Source organism: Schistocerca nitens, chromosome 1 (genome assembly GCF_023898315.1).
Source record: "Schistocerca nitens isolate TAMUIC-IGC-003100 chromosome 1, iqSchNite1.1, whole genome shotgun sequence".
Classification (NCBI taxonomy): domain Eukaryota; kingdom Metazoa; phylum Arthropoda; class Insecta; order Orthoptera; family Acrididae; genus Schistocerca; species Schistocerca nitens.
This window is the reverse complement of record NC_064614.1, coordinates 744,382,228-744,398,163: the sequence shown is the minus strand read 5'-3', so window position 1 is coordinate 744,398,163 and position 15,936 is coordinate 744,382,228. Positions and strand designations below refer to the sequence as shown.

The 15,936-nt window shown below is 43.3% G+C and overlaps 2 protein-coding genes across 2 annotated transcripts in view; one reads left to right on the top strand and one right to left on the bottom strand.

Moving 5' to 3' along the window:
• Nucleotides 1-15,936, bottom strand: part of LOC126260409 (CAD protein) — a 543,685-nt gene that overhangs the window by 306,638 nt on the left and 221,111 nt on the right. The window lies entirely within an intron of this gene.
• LOC126260419 (uncharacterized) overlaps nt 1-15,936 on the top strand; it is a 57,066-nt gene that overhangs the window by 27,542 nt on the left and 13,588 nt on the right. The window lies entirely within an intron of this gene.

Here is a 15,936-nt window from a genome sequence, read left to right as displayed (position 1 = left end):
GTTGAAAAAGGTGTATGGAGATGCTGCTGTCGATTGCAGTACAGTTACTCGGTGGGCAAGCAGGTTACGTGATGAAAGCGGGCACGGCAATATTGAGGATTGTCCTCGTAGCGGCAGACCTCGCACTGCAGACACTCCAGACAATGTGCAGAGAGTTAACGAATTGGTGACTGCTGACAGACGCATCACAGTGAGCAAATTGTCACGCTACGTTGATATAGGGGAAGGAAGTGTGTGCAGAATACTGAAAGTGTTGGCGTTAAAAAAGGTTTGCGCCAGGTGTATTCCCAGGATGTTGACAGTGGCTCACAAAGAAACAAGAAAAACGCTATGCAGCGAACTTTTGGAACAGTACGAGAATGGAGCAGATGAATTTCGTGGAAGAATTGTGACAGGTGATGAAACACGGCTCCATCATTTTTCACCAGATGGAGTGGCATCATGCGAATTCACAAAAAAAAAAAAAAAAAAAAAAAAAAAAAAAAAAAAAAAATTGTCAAGTGGAACAACCATAAATTCTGATGCATATGTGACGACACTGAAGAAACTTCAAGCTCGGCTGAGTCGTGTTCGCCCACATCGGCAAAAGCAGGATGTTTAGCTGTTGCATGACAATGCACGGCCACATGTCAGTCTAAAAACCCTGGAAGCAATCACAAAACTCGGATGGACAACACTGAAACACCCGCCTTACAGTCCTGACCTGGCTCCATGTGACTATCATCTCTTTGGGAAACTGAAAGACACTCTTCGTGGAACAAGGTTTGAAGATGATGACTCCCTTGTGCACGCTACCAAACAGTGGCTCCAACAAGCTGGTCCAAAATTTTACCGGCGCTGGTTCCACGATGGCGTAAGGCAGTTGAGAGGGATGGAAATTATGTGCAGAAACGAAAATATTGTTCCTAAAGGATGAATCTACACAATGTAAAACTTTCAAACATGTAGAATAAAAGATGGATTTAAAAAAAAATAGTGTGCATTTCTTTTGGAGTGATCCTCGTAGGTATTTTAGAATTTACGATTTACAAAACTCAATAAAATTAAATTCCATTACTAGTTAAGAACACAGAATTCACTGGAATTTTATGAAATTCCAGAAATTCCCCCAGATTTCCTTAATCATTCCAGGTATAAAGCAATTCCCTGAGAATTCCAGGTATTCCAAAAGAACCGCCACCCAGTATTCAGACACGACCGGCACCTCTCTCCTGGCTACAGAGTCTCTTCTTTCCTGCTTTCCCGACTCCACAAAAGCTCTTCCGTGGACGTAGTGGGACCACCGCCCCTGAAGTAAAGGATTTCGTGGAGAAAACCCCTAAGCTGTGGCCTAGCCATTTTTTCGTTATATCTTTCCTTCCAGGGGAGTTAATCCAGTCACGTATGCAATACAGGTAAAGCTGTGAGTGTAGGTCGTAAGCTGCGCTTGGCTAGCTCAGTCCGATAACAGCATTGCCAGCGGAAGCCAAGGTTGCAGTTTCAAGTCACAGTCGTCTACACAGCTTTAACCTGCCGTATAGTTTCAATTTTAGATTCTTCTGCCGAAAGTCGCTGTATGCGGTGGTCTTCGATTGTGTCACAACGTCTTTCGCATCAAATTTACACAATCTCACCTTCACTGTTAACACTTTTCAATTTTTTAATTTATTTTTTACTCTTCCTGTATCAGCCTTTCTGTATCTACACCTACGTGACGTCTCTGCAATTCATACATACGTGTTCGGCAGAGGGTTCATCGAACTACTTTCAGGTTATTTCTCTACTGTTCCACATTCTACCAAAACTTCAATCTTCCCGTGCAATCTCTGATTTCCCCTTTTTTTTTATTACGATGGTCACTTTTCCCTATGTAACCCGGGAGTCAACAAAATATTTTCGCATTCGGAGGGGAAAGTGTGTTTGAAATTTCTTGAAAAGATCTCGCTGCAACGAGAGATGCCTTTGTTCCAATGATTGCTACCCCAACTCGCGTATCATATCCGTGACACACACACACACACACACACACACACACACACACACACACACACACACCTATTTCGCAGTGACACAAAACGAGTTCCTCTTTTTTTTTTTAACAATCAATCATATCTGGTAAGAATCGCATACTGCGCAGCAATACTTCTGAAGAGGGCGAGTTAGCGTCGTGCAGGCAGTCTCTTTAGTAGATTTGTTGCCTCTCCTGAGTGTTTTGCCATAAAAGGTAGTCTTTGGTTCCCCTTCCCCCACAACGTTTTCTACGTCATGTTCCTAATTCAAGTTATTGGTAACTGTAATCCTTAGGTGTTTACTAGAACTGACAGTTTTTAGATTTGTGCGACTTATAGCGTAACAGAAATTTAAGGACTCCTTTTAGTATTCACTTGGATGATCTCACTTTTTTTGGGTTAAATGTCACTTTTTGCACTATACAGATATCTTGTCTAAATCATTTTGTAATTGGTTTTGATCTGACGATGACTTAACTAGAGACAGACATTATCTGCAAACAATGTAAGAGGTCTGCTCATATTGTCTCCTAATCCGCTTATGGACACTAGAAACAGGAGAGGATCTTTAACATTTCATTGGGGAACACCAGATACAAATTCTGTTTTACTCGATGGCCTCAGTCACTTCTATTAACTACGACACGAGACACGACATTACGAATTCAGTCCGACAAATACGATGATACTCCACAGACTCGTAACTTGATTAAAGCCCAATTTCGGTTGGATTCTACAAGAAATCGAAAACATTGCTATACTGTAATGTATAATTCTAATTTAAGGCCCGCAACTATAGCTCAGCTCATGGCTATTTTGCAACGTCAAAATCAACGTCGCTTCTTATTCCACGTACGTGATTTAGTGTCCCTACGCATAGTATGCGTAATTACAGTTCTTTCGAACATGGTAGCTTTTTGTCTCTCCTTATACCTTCCAGTTTTCTACGCTTGCACGGATTAGCATGGTTCTAGCAGGACAACAGCGCAGCTGTGTCACGTTTCCAAAACACCAGAAAGTCGTCTGCGCGTTATTGTGTAAATTTCCTACTGTCGGCACTACTATTTCACATTCAGATCTTTCAAACTCAGGCGCCGTGTTACCAGGCTCTTTCGTGAAGATAGTGGTATTTTGTGACAAGGAACCTCGTACGAAGAACATGTGCGTCACGAAGGCAAAAATATGCGCTTATCAGCGAGAGACAATGAGACTCACGCGTTACTGTATTGAGTGGCTTTCTGGCACGGACTTTGGGTTGGGAGGGACCAATAAGCGGTACTGATTTCAACGGCCGCTCGCGTGACACTGTAGGGCACTTACATTCCTGCTACTGACGTGGCTCTATACAGTATTATCTAAAAAGCATCTGTCTCTGCTATGCTTACCTATAACTTCATAGTTCGAGTTTTTGATTATGGTAGAAAACATCTTCGGCAAAGCATCCGGCACGCAGAGGTGTGCTTCATATTTTCTTCGTTCGAACTTTGCTGTGGAAGGGGGAAATATTATGCAGAATAGGGATCTTCTGATAGTATTTTACGGACCCCTATTTACAATAGGCTTCTCTTGCCTGATCAGACCTTTTCTTTGGTGCCTCGATCTAGTGGCTAAAACACACGAAGTAATGTACCTCGCCATCAGACACTTATCGAAGCGAGGTCGCACTATTAGCTTGTGTGTGAAACGTACATTCAGAAAATATTTGAATTTTAGCCGGAACCGTTTAAGCAATGTTTTACGGTGTTACCAAATACACCTCGAACACGTACCAATGGCAGATTTGTACTTTTTAAAAGTTATCCAATAGTTATCATAGCTGGCTACTAAAGCGAAGGCCCCGTGTTCAGTTCCCACTGACCACCTCAGATATTACTATGGTGGAAAGGCGTGGAACGGGGCCCACTCAATGAGAAGCCACTTAATAAAATAACCAGTGGAATTAAGCCGCCGAAGGGGTGTCAAATAGAAAGCCTTCCACCATTATATCCTGGCAGTACATGACATGTATTTAGTTAACTGGCCGATTTGACTAGTTTCTATGTGGAAAGCTTCGCCAAATATTTTCATAGCTGCTTAGTGATAAATGCAGCTAGCTCGCGCGAAAAGTTGTTTTATTGGCAGAATGCTTGATCAAAAGGAAGCTGGCTTTGGGATGATGTCAAGACAGTAGCTATGGCAGAGAGAATGTGACCGATAAATTGACCCGGGTAGAGATGATGAGAGAAGCATTTATCGGCATGAAGATTAATTTCCCAAGTAAAGTAAAGAAGTGTGATAGGTAACACGAAGATAAGATAAAAGCCAAGTATTCTCAGAAACTACATCATGTTCTGCCCCGCAAAACAATTTACCGGCAGTCAAGCGATAATGTAGCAGAAGGCGGACAGCTTTTAAAGACTCTGAACGAGCAGCCATATTTGTTAGGAATGTAGATTGCGAAATTACTTTCCTCCTGACATTGTCTTCTCAGTTCGAAAGTTCAGACCAAGGCCACGGTATCACGTAATTAGAGACGAGATAGCACAAAAACCATAATCACTCACTGGGCATATTTAAATAGATCCTTCGCGAACAATGCCCCTTCCCGTTCCATTATTTAACAATTTTACATGACGATTGTTACAAGAAGGCCGATTATTATTTTCGGAATTCTGCTGCATCAACGGCGTCCTTACCAAGTTTATAGTTACACGTTGAGACGACAGAAATGCTTAATGAAAATCACGCTACCGCTTCACAAACGCTTGAAAACACTAGTAGAACTTATGGCGAGTATAAGTGGTTCAAATGGCTCTGAGCACTATGCGACTTAACTTCTCAGGTTATCAGTCGCCTAGAACTTAGAACTAATTAAACCTAACTAACCTAAGGATATCACACACATCCATGCCCGAGGCAGGATTCGAACCTGCGACCGTAGCGGTCGCTCGGTTCCAACTGTAGCGCCTAGAACCGCACGGCTGGTGAGTATACCTCGAGAACGTAAGGCTTTTAGAGATTGAAGGGGTCATTGAAACGGAGTGATCGAATGGCAATAGAGGTCGGGAGACTGTCTGGCGTTGTTCAACCGCCTGGTGCAATTTTTCTGTTGGGTGACTTGCCCGTCTTTGTAACGAAGATGGGGTGAAATGATTAGGATAATACAAACATCAGTCCCCGACCGAAAAAAGTTGGGGACCCGGCCGGGAATAGAGCCCTGGACCTCGCTATCTAGAACATCTATGCTAACCACTTTTTTCCCATCTGTTTCATTATCGTTTTCAGTCTGTAGTTCAGGGCGGACGTCACATGACACCTCTGAGGTTCTTAACAAGGGAACCTCCTTATCGCACCGCCTCAGGTTTAGTGGTAAGATAGCCCAGTGGATAGCCTGTAAAAAGCTGAACGCAGATCAAGCATAAACGAAGGAAGAAGGTGTAATGAACGGTGTTGAACTGCGAAGCCGGCGAGCCGGATTCTATGCCCCCTCGAGCTATTTACTTTTTTTTTTTTTTTTTTTTTTTTTGCAGAACTTTATGAACTGTTTGTCCATTCACTGAAATGTCTGTTCTCAATCTGCAGGCTTGGTAGTTGTCATACTATACGTTGGTTATAGAATATATCTCATGTGGCAAGCCGCGCGGAGTGACCGCGCTATTTGAGGCGTGCTGTGACAGACTTCCCCCGTAAGTTAGTTTAAGTAGTGTGTAAGTCTAGGGACCGATGACCTAAGCAGTTTGGTGCTTTAGGAATACATACATATTTGAACATTGATGTGGCAAGAATACATTACCATCACAAGTAAATGTGATCAATAGCGAAAGCAGGCGATATACGACACAGACGTCTCACATAAATGAAAAACTGATGTGAACTATGTTACAGCAAAGTAATTTATGAGTAAAAAACTTCCAAAACGGAACGCAACTTCAAAAACGTTAAAAACATGTGCTTTATGCAGCACAAAGAAACTGTGATTGTGAAACTGTTGCGTTCATTTGTTGCAGCTTATGCGACAAACCATTATCTTTTCATCATTTCTTTAGGAGTGATCACATTCATACTAACAGCTAAATGGAGCAAGGACGCATACGTCACTGACTCACTCACCAAGCATGCAAATTGGATCCTATCATGTGACACGTATACTGTCTCTAACAACATGTATGACACCAGACGTGTTTTCCGGTAGAGGATCCGGTTGACTTGTCGCCCTGTCATCAAAGATTTGCGTTTCCCATTCGAAACCCAGAATCTACTTTCATTATAGGTCCATTCCTTACACCTCGCTGTTGCAAACCGACGTTACATCACGACATACACACACAAATTTGTATATACCGAACAGAAAAAAAAAATGAATAAAATAAAAAGATGGCACGAGCGAGCTTCGAACCCGGCCCGGCTCACGCGCTTTGCAGTCCACCACTAACCATGATGTCGTCGCTTCTCTTCTATGCTCAATGTTGCATTTGTTAAACTTGGACCGTTCGCTGTTTCTATTTTGCTTTTGTTTTCACAGTTCAGTACATCTTTTTCCTGTTTTCATGCTTTACCTCTGTTCAGTTTTTGACGGGCTGTCCGGGTCTTCTTACCACAACACCTTTGGTGGGCTCAATTATTTTTTATTACAGAGGGCGTCCAGTCCCCTGACCCAACAAGCTGAAGTACCGGGTCATCAACCACTAGAGCACGAACTGCGGGCAAGGGCTACAAAGTTAGCTGAGGAGGAAGCCACACCTTCTTCCTTACCGAGACTACTGCCAACAGTACAGCCGCAACTATGCGTACGGACATTGTGCGACCATTAGGGGTAATTTGTAAAAATCTGAACACTTCGTTAGGTAGTGTGTATATAGTTTTCAAGGCTCATGTTAACATGTCACGAGAATGTGTGCTTTGTTTCCCAGACTACTGAACACTACTCGAAAGGGAAACGAAATTTATGTTCCTAATTTCCATAGCGAATCTTCTACAGTGCCGAGTGCGCGTAGTTTTGAGACTCCTGGTAGATTAAAAGTGTGTGCCGGACAGGGACTGGAACCCGGAGCCTTGCTATTTCCCGGGCAATGTACTTACCGACTGACCTTTCCACATAGAACTCAACACACACCCACAGCTTCACTTCTGCCACTACCCCTCTCCTATTTTCCGAACTTCACAGCTGTTCTCCTGCGTACCTTATGGGACTAGACTCCTGAGAAAAATGAGAGTTTTGCAGAGAAACGGCTCTGACGTTAGCAACTTCTGCAAACCGTACGTGCCGGATTAATGGATTCATTGGCAGTAATCTACGATCATGGGTTACTTGTTAAAGTACATCTATGTCAATACCCACATCTGACCTCCGCAAGCCACCTGCCAGAGGGTATATCTGGTTCCACTAACGGATCTTCCCTTCCCTGTTCTATTTGAGAATGGCGTGAGTGAAGGATGATTGCCAGCAGACCTTTATATGAGCTCTAATTTCTCCCATTTTCGTTGACGTCATTTCGCAAGACATACGTTGGAGGAAGTAGCGAAATGATAACAGTGCACAACGTGACTCCACAGGATAGACTGATTGTATTTAATGAAAATGTGTTCTTCACCGTCTTATGGCAGACTAAACGCAAAAATCAGGGAATGAGTTTGTCAGCAAACTGGAGTTTATCGTGATTATGTAAATCATCGAACAGTTTAATGTCAATATTTCTGCTAAAGAACGACATTTCCATTTCCCCGAATACCCATACAGCATCCCATTCCCGGCCCTGATTGTTTCGACCAATCAAGAAGTTCGTTAAAGTGTTTTAGAGAACGACAGTTCAACTCCTAAATGAGAAGTGAGAGCTTCAGGTAAGATTTAGACACACATGTAAAAATTGCTATTAACCTGTCTTCTGAAAGTAGATGAGGCCAGTGCATATGTTTTTGTGGTAACTACATTGAAAGAGCAGAGATAAACTGATGTATTTGCATTCGTAATTACGTTTTTCCGGCACTGGACTCATCCTTCTTTACTGACCTTAGAATTACAGCCCTGATACACAGTATAAAAAAGAAAATCTACACAATAGTCTCCGTTCCCAACAAGCTTTAGCGGAAGAGGGAGTTATCCACTTATTTCACATTATTATTCACAGAGCTGTTGTCTACTTCCCTGCCCGCCTAGTGCTGTGAGCACCTTAACTGGATTAGTTAGTGTGCACGTCCTTAATCGCTTCCCAGTAAAATATCCTAAGTAGCTAAATGACTGTAGTGGATCGTGAAATTTAATAGCAAAGCTTTTTTTCTTTTAAAAAATGACATCATTTCCACAGTGTACTGACTGACACATGACAAACCTATAAAACAAAAGGTAAAGAACACTGAAAGAACACTTAATCCGAGTTGTAGCGAGTGCTGCTATCTTTTTACTACCGTTCTCTCGGCTTCGGAAAATGTGTCGCGTCTAAAGGAAAGCTTGACACCAAAGCGCCTGCTCTCATACCAACGATTGTGTGTGTGTGTGTGTGTGTGAAATCTTATGGGAATTAACTGCTAAGGTCATCAGTCCCTAAGCTTACACACTACTTAACCTAAATTATCGTAAGGACAAACACACACACCCATGCCCGAGGGAGGACTCTAACCTCCGCCGGGACCAGCCGCACAGTCCATGACTGCAGCGCCCGTAGACCGCTCGGCTAATCCCGCGCGGCGACAATATTTGTCATGGCGTATTAGTGCGCGTATCAGTATTCGACTGTGACCTGTGTCCTTGTACTGCGACAAGTTTCAACAACAGCTATGAGCATAGTGGCAGCACAGACTTATCGGAAAACTAAAGTTTCATCATGGTGGTGTGAAACATCAAATGGCTAAATGCCATAATCTTTCTGCTAAAGAAACCTATCTCACCCTCGCAAAATACCAATACAACATCCTCCTCGCCCCGTGCTATTTTGACTGCTTCGACCAACCAAGAAGTACGACAGTTAGTTCATCTCTTAAACGATTAGTAACAGCTTCTGAGAAGCTTTTGACACGCAAGTAAAAAACTGCGGTCAGGCTCTCTTCTGAAAGTAGATGAGGCAGGTAGATATGTTTTCATGGTAATTGTACTGGAAGGCTGCACACACAAATTGAAGTCTGTTTTCGTAATAAAGTTTTCGCAGTACCAGACTCATTCCTTATTGACTAACCTCAGTATTACAGCCGAGTCTCCGTGCCCATCTTGCTTTAGCCGAAGATAGATTTATCCAGTGGATTCACATTATTTACAGAGCTATTCCTTACTCGATCCACAGTAAAAAATCCTAAGTAGCTAAGATAGATAGCTTTAGTGGATGGCGAAATCTAACAGTAAACGTTTTACTTTTCTTTTAAAACGGGGACAGTACTTCCACAGCGTGCTGACCCTGGCACTTAGCAATCTGAAATACTACAGACTGTACTTCCGTTCCATAAAACACAGCTATATTCGTGAACCTTAACAGATATCTTGAATCCCTGCCATCACGGAAACGAAAAAACAGTGCCATAAATGAAGTGAGAGATTACTGACTATTGGACTCCGAAGAGACATGTTCGAGAGCGCAGATAAGCTTAAAGCTAGAAACAACATCTAACGGCCTTCAGTTGACAAAGCTTATGAAAATAACCTACTTTCGTGTGGTGTGGGTTGAGAGAAGTTATCGATCATACTGTCATCGTTAGGCCACACTTGCTAAGCTTCGTAGACGAATGTCTGTGCTTTTAAGTAGAATAAATAAGTACGTTGGCAGGGAGAAATTCTAAACCTCCCTCGTACCCTTAACGGTACCTAAACACATTGTTTGCGCCCATAGTGTTATCATGACTGTCCCACCTCAATTTCACATTCTTCTCGTAGTGCAACTAATTATACCTCCAGTATAAGAATTCTCAAAGGCAAACGCTGGCCTGTAAAGTACTCTCCTGGAAATGGAAAAAAGAACACATTGACACCGGTGTGTCAGACCCACCATACTTGCTCCGGACACTGCGAGAGGGCTGTACAAGCAATGATCACACGCACGGCACAGCGGACACACCAGGACCCGCGGTGTTGGCCGTCGAATGGCGCTAGCTGCGCAGCATTTGTGCACCGCTGCCGTCAGTGTCAGCCAGTTTGCCGTGGCATACGGAGCTCCATCGCAGTCTTTAACACTGGTAGCATGCCGCGACAGCGTGGACGTGAACCGTATGTGCAGTTGACGGACTTTGAGCGAGGGCGTATAGTGGGCATGCGGGAGGCCGGGTGGACGTACCGCCGAATTGCTCAACACGTGGGGCGTGAGGTCTCCACAGTACATCGATGTTGTCGCCAGTGGTCGGCGGAAGGTGCACGTGCCCGTCGACCTGGGACCGGACCGCAGCGACGCACGGATGCACGCCAAGACCGTAGGATCCTACGCAGTGCCGTAGGGGACCGCACCGCCACTTCCCAGCAAATTAGGGACACTGTTGCTCCTGGGGTATCGGCGAGGACCATTCGCAACCGTCTCCATGAAGCTGGGCTACGGTCCCGCACAGCGTTAGGCCGTCTTCCGCTCACGCCCCAACATCGTGCAGCCCGCCTCCAGTGGTGTCGCGACAGGCGTGAATGGAGGGACGAATGGAGACGTGTCGTCTTCAGCGATGAGAGTCGCTTCTGCCTTGGTGCCAATGATGGTCGTATGCGTGTTTGGCGCCGTGCAGGTGAGCGCCACAATCAGGACTGCATACGACCGAGGCACACAGGGCCAACACCCGGCATCATGGTGTGGGGAGCGATCTCCTACACTGGCCGTACACCACTGGTGATCGTCGAGGGGACACTGAATAGTGCACGGTACATCCAAACCGTCATCGAACCCATCGTTCTACCATTCCTAGACCGGCAAGGGAACTTGCTGTTCCAACAGGACAATGCACGTCCGCAAGTATCCCGTGCCACCCAACGTGCTCTAGAAGGTGTAAGTCAACTATCCTGGCCAGCAAGATCTCCGGATCTGTCCCCCATTGAGCATGTTTGGGACTGGATGAAGCGTCGTCTCACGCGGTCTGCACGTCCAGCACGAACGCTGGTCCAACTGAGGCGCCAGGTGGAAATGGCATGGCAAGCCGTTCCACAGGACTACATCCAGCATCTCTACGATCGTCTCCATGGGAGAATAGCAGCCTGCATTGCTGCGAAAGGTGGATATACACTGTACTAGTGCCGACATTGTGCATGCTCTGTTGCCTGTGTCTATGTGCCTGTGGTTCTGTCAGTGTGATCATGTGATGTATCTGACCCCAGGAATGTGTCAATAAAGTTTCCCCTTCCTGGGACAATGAATTCACGGTGTTCTTATTTCAATTTCCAGGAGTGTATTTCTGATTACAAGATACCAAACACTATCTCCCTTTGTCTGTGTATGTTATTTCTAAAGTTCACTTCTTTTACTGAGTTTCGTTTTCCACTAATCCTGGGAACTGTAGATGTATTCGGATTATGCAAGTTCCTTGCTGATTGGCGCAACCCTTCCCCCAAAGAGGTTATCATGTCTTCTCTCCACCCCTCTTCCTTCTGCTCTATCGCTATTGGCAGACGGTTTGAAGAGGGGACAAGAGGCCGACACGTCTTCAACTGTGGGCTCTTAAAGCTTTTCCCAAACAAAAACAGTTTGCACCATGATGGAAGAACATTTTACGCGACAGCTTCCCGCGCCTTGTTTCACATTCATTCTCTCTGATCCCTACCGGCCGAAAATAAGAGATCGACTATCTGTAACAAGCGATTTGCGCCCAAAGGTCTGAGCAATGTTGCTTAACTTGCCAGTCCCAACTGCTAGGTTTTCTCATATCTCGAATTTGCGCAGATTTCTGGTCCGTGTGCTACAGCAAGTGTGTAGAGCAGCCTTTATGCACCAACCCCTATATCCCCAAACTTTCGCTCGCCCATTACTTTCACAGTTGTGGCCCTCAACTCGACTGGCGAACGGGCGTAGCGCAACCAATCTGCGACCAGAATTATAGTGTCTGCCTATTGGGACTAAAACAGACTCCACGGGAATGTAATTACTTCCGGCAATGGTTATTGTTTTCGAGGTAGTGCTGAAAGGGAAGCTGCCATTTTACGTTCGCAAGTACGTAACTACATCTTATTATAGGGCAACATTATTCATTTAGATAGAATACCTTCCCATAAAAACTCACCAAAAAATCTGGAGCACCAAACTCCCAATCAAGAAGTGCCTCAAGTCTACTAATACAGATTTCGGATGAACACACACCTACATTCATTATCTACAAAGCACTGAAATGCGTGGCACAGAGTACTTTCCCTTGTACTACATACTGGGGTGTCTCCTCATTCCATTTCCATATGGAGTGCTAAAAATGCCACTGTTAGACCTATTCAGTATGGGTCTCATTCACTTTATCAGTATTCTAGGTTGGGTTGCATGAGTGCAACATCCAATTTCCATTGCAGACTCTGTGCATTTCCCAAGCATCTGACCAATGAATCAATGTATACCACCTGCTTTACCCATGACTGATACTATGTGATAGTCTCACTTCATATTCCCAAAAATTATTGCACCCAACTGCATTTGTAATACTTTTTATTAGTTATGCAGACAAATTTGTGTCCAGAAGGGACCATCTGGGTGTAGTTTTCAAAATATAAAAAAAGAAATCAGCATCTAAGTCTAAAGTAGAATTTTAATTAACTATTTGATTCTTGCAGTTTCATAAGCAAACAGTCACGCTGAAATTGTACCAAGCAATGAAGTACAATTTCACTAATAATAAAATATTGTCAAATATATTCCTGTTTATTTAAAAGACTGACTGGAAAGTGGGGTTCCAGCTGCCTCATTCTACCTTCCTCAGCACCTTCGAAAATTTTCCCACAAATTTTGCCATGTGAATGTATTCGCCTTTTTTTTAATATGGAGCTCACCTCAAACTCCAAAAGTTCCCCTGCTACTGTCTCCTCTCACTATCAATGTTTCCCTTCTTGCTCTCTTTTACTGTTACTGTCTCATTCATTCATTCCCACTGGTGATGTCTCTTCTCGCTGTCACTATCTCTGTCTTCCTCGTTATCATTGTCATAGAATCTGTCTCTCATTGTCAATTGCTCTCACCCACTTCCTCTCTCTCTTTCTTTTTTATCACCCCCTCTCCATCCCTCAGCCTGGGACTGTCTGCTTCACTGTTTTCATGCCACTGTTCTGTCGCTGTCAACTATGTTCCACTGTCATTAACACTCTCTTTCTCTCTCAGTGCCACTGCATGCTTCACTCTTTCTATAACACACCCACTGTCTACTAGCTCCCAATATTTCAAACAATGGAAACTCCAGGATGGAATGTAACAATATTATGAAAAGAAAAGTTTCCGCTCATTTGAAACTGAATGCAAACTTTTAATTTTAAAAAAGTTTCAGTTTCAACCCTGTTGAAAAATTTCATATTAGCAACTTTTAAATCATTTTCTTGAAAGAAAGACATGTGACTATACTGTATTTTTTTTTCCTTTCCCTGAGAGCTAGAGGAGGATGGGAATTGGGGGGGGGGGGGGGCGGGGGGCAGCGGCACCCACCCCAACTTGCCCCTAGGTATGGGCACCTTATGCTGGATACTTACCAGAATCTCAATTGTTGTCACTCAAATGTGTACAGTCTTCCCTTAGTTTACTGCAGCAGCATTGAAGCGTCACTCTGTAGTGACTCCAAGGTTCTGCTGTAGTACTGCCACTTCCGCTTTCTGATAATGACTGTCTTTGCCCCCTGCACTGACCATTTATATACTGGTTTTTCAGGGACTTTCGTGCAAGTTTCCCTCACAGAGATGTTTACCTTGATTATTAAGAAAGTCTTCCTAAATGTTCTTACAAAAGGCTCTCTGTCATTCTGGCTGTATGCCAGTGTCTGCTAGTCACCTTGGTGCCTGAGGGTGTTGTCCTTGCCTTGCCATTATGGCAGGATGTCAATAAATCTGACTTCATATGGAGTGCTGGCACACTTTGTGATGTACATCTAACATTACACATTGTGCATCATTTTAAATATTACTCTCAATAAAGTTGCCTTTCTTTCCTCACAGCCATACCATTTCTTACAGTAATCAAATTCGATAGCCACGACACTGAATTTTGTGAATGCAATGGTGATTTAATTTTCCATGAAGGGTATAATTTTTACTTGTGGTATCTTTAGCTATAAGGCAAATGTGAGGCTGAAACTGGTCACTGTTCTCCATATCTAGCATGCTCCACTTGCCTCTCTGACTTAATTATTTGAAGGAGAAGGATAATAAATTTTTCACAAAAATTGAAGAGCTCTGAACAATTTATTACACTATACAGGTTTCCCGAAAAATTCTATGTTACCAATATTACACGCTGAATTTACAAAAGGAAAGTAAACCATGTTTATGTGGCCTGGCCCCTCTATAAATTAACTAAAAGTGAGACTTCCACAGGTGGTATCAAGAAGGCCTACTACTACAGGCCAGGCATCACTGCATTGCAAAAGGCATCCACCAGCAACAGCAAGAGCACAGATCACACAAGTCTTTTAGGCCGACCTGCAGTTCCATTTCACCATCATGGGATTTAATTTAAATTGTCAATGCAGACAATTTCTATATGTGACTTGAGCAACTTACGGCAATGCAATTAGTGAATCACAAGGAATATCTGGGAAACTATACATATTCACTAGTATCTGTAAAAGTAGTGTACATTACTCTAGAAAGTGAAGCTTTTCTTCTTTTGGGTGAGAGAGGCATAACAATATAATGCACCTACTGACTTAATTGCAGTTTATATGCACCATTTAATGAGACATCTATTGCTTTGCCTAAATGATTTCTGCATGGCGCTTCCTGTTTCCATATGGATAACATCTGGAAACCAATTCCATCTCTCACACCATCATTTAGAAACAATAAGAATTTCTGGGTGGTGCAAAACTTCCAGCATTTCAGCACTTGAGATGGCCAAAGGTCTTTAAAATGAACCAACCTTCTGAGCCTAATATTCTCGCCATCCTCTCCCACAATTTACCTAGAATCTGACAACTACATTACAACAGCACAATTCTGTTTTCATTTCTGCATCTATTCGTCACCACATAATAGAAGCAGACTTGCTCTGATTGAGCTCAGACATGCAGCTTTAGTTGGGTCTTCATCCTGTGAATAGTTAGCTGTCAGTTTACTGGACTCCTCTTAACATTTTCAAATTCTTCATCATTACTGTCATTCAGACTGTCACCTTGTTATTCATAAAAAATCCTGATATTCTGACATATAAATAGGCCTACTCTTGTGCAAAAATTGCATCACTTCACATATGTTTCAACATTTGTGTGCAGAGTGCATAGAGTAGTCACTTGTTTATTGAAAGTGATTCACCTCTACTGTTACATATAAATACCATAAGCTTTATTTGCATTAAGTCCAAGTCTGTCTGTCTGTGAGAGTGAGAGTGAGAGAGAGAGAGAGAGAGAGAGAGAGTGAGAGAGAGTGAGAGAGAGTGAGAGAGAGAGAGTGTGAGGGAGTGTGTGTGTGTGTGTGTGTGTGTGTGTGTGTGTGTGTGTGTGTGTGTGTGTGAGAGAGAGAGAGAGAGAGAGAGAGAGAGAGAGAGAGAGAGAGAGTGTGTGAGAGTGAGCGCGCATATCACTGGATGTATTCATTTAAGACAGCTTGATCATTGGTAGAAGTACACATCATCAATATATTATGCATATTCAAGGAAGACACTCGGCACAGTGGCTGGTCGGAGCTACAAAGTCTAAGGAGTTCTAACGATATTAACTCATTTCTTGTCACTGTAAATTTTAGCAAGACAGTATTTGGTGCACATATGCTATCAAAAGTTTCACACTGCATTAAACACAGTGCTATCTGCTGCTTAACATTTGTAGCCACCAGAACCTAATCAAATCTGTCAGTGTCATTCAATTTAGATCTATTCAGCTCCCCCCATCAGCCACTTCATGAGAATTT